Genomic DNA, 1,861 nt, shown 5'->3' with positions numbered 1-1,861 from the left:
TGGCACCTTTTCAGAACAAGTGCTAGATGGTCAAGACAGGAGCTAAATGAGTCTCCAAATACTGAGAAGTCATCCATGAAGACTTCCTGAAATTTTTCTACCATATCAGAGAAGATAGAGAGCATGCACCTCTGAAAGGTTGCAGGTGCATTGCACAGACCAAATGGCATCCTTCTGTAGGCAAATACTCCAGAAGGACATGTGAATGCTGTTTTCTCTTGGTCTTGAGGATCTACTGCAATTTGGTTATAACCTGAATAGCCATCCAAAAAGCAGTACTATTCATGACCTGCTAGTCTCTCTAGCATCTGGTCTATGAATGGTAAAGGAAAATGATCCTTCCTGGTGGCTGTATTAAGCCTTCTGTAGTCAATACACATACGCCACCCTGTAACTGTTCTTGTAGGAACCAGTTCATTCTTTTCATTCTGAACCACTGTCATGCCTCTCTTCTTTGGGACGACTTGGACAGGGCTCACCCAGGGACTATCAGAAATAGGATAAATAATTCCAGCCTCTAGTAATTTAGTAACCTCTTTCTGCACCACTTCCTTCATGGCTGGATTTAACCGCCTCTGTGGTTGAACCACTGGCTTAGCATCATCCTCCAATAGGATCTTGTGCATGCATCTGGCGGGGCTAATGCCTTTAAGGTCACTTATGGACCACCCAAGAGCTGTATTGTGTGTCATTAGCACCTGAAGTAGTGCTTTCTCTTCCTGTGGCTCTAAGGCAGAACTTATGATCATAGGAAAAGTGTCATCTTCTCCTAGAAACACATATTTTAAGGATGGTGGTAGTGGTTTGAGCTCGGGTTTAGGAGGCCTCTCCTCTTCCTTAGGAGTTTTCAGAGGCTTTTCTGTTTCCTCTGGTTCCTCCAGATCAGGCTGAACATCTTTAAAGATGTTTTCTAGCTCTGATTCGAGACTCTCAGTCATATTGATCTCTTCCACCAAGGAGTCAATAATATCAACGCTCATGCAGTCATTTGATGTGTCTGGATGCTGCATAGTTTTGACAGCATTTAACTTGAACTCATCGTCATTGACTCTCAGGGTCACTTCCCCTTTTTGGACATCAATGAGAGTTTGTCCAGTTGCTAGGAAGGGTCTTCCTAGAATGAGAGTTTCACTCTTGTGCTCCTCCATTTCCAGCACTACAAAGTTAGTGGGAAAGGCAAATGGCCCAACCTTGACAATTATGTCCTCAATTATGCCTGATGGATATTTAATGGAGCCATCAGCAAGTTGAAGACATATCCGGGTTGGTTTGACCTCTTCAGTCAAGCCAAGCTTTCTAATAGTGGATGCAGGGATTAGGTTGATACTTGCCCCAAGGTCACATATAGCTGTCTTGGTACAAGTACCCTCTAATGTTCATGGTATCATAAAGCTTCCGGGATCCTTAAGCTTCTCTGGTAAGCTTGTTAGAATGACTGCACTGCATTCTTCAGTGAGAAAAACTTTTTCAGTTTCTCTCCAATCCTTCTTATGACTTAAGATCTCTTTCATGAACTTAGCATAAGAGGGTATTTGCTCAAGTGCCTCTGCAAATGGAATCTTTATTTTAAGAGTCCTGAGATAGTCTGCAAAGCGGGCAAATTGTTTATCCTGTTCCGCTTGGCGGAGTTTCTGAGGATAAGGCATTTTGGCTTTATATTCTTCAACCTTAGTTGCTGCAGGTTTATTTCCTACAGAGGCAGTTGAGAAGCCTTCTTGAGGGAGTTATTATCAGCACTTGCAGGTGTCTGATCCCTCATTGGCGTTTAAACGCCAGGATAGGGAGATGGATGGGCGTTTAACGCCAGATTCCTACCCTTTTCTGGCGTTTGAACTCCAGAACTGGACATGGATTGGGCGTT

This window comes from Arachis hypogaea, chromosome 20, assembly GCF_003086295.3.
Source record: "Arachis hypogaea cultivar Tifrunner chromosome 20, arahy.Tifrunner.gnm2.J5K5, whole genome shotgun sequence".
In the NCBI taxonomy this organism is placed as follows: domain Eukaryota; kingdom Viridiplantae; phylum Streptophyta; class Magnoliopsida; order Fabales; family Fabaceae; genus Arachis; species Arachis hypogaea.
The sequence above is the reverse complement of the archived record's forward strand: the minus strand, read 5'-3'. Positions refer to the sequence as shown.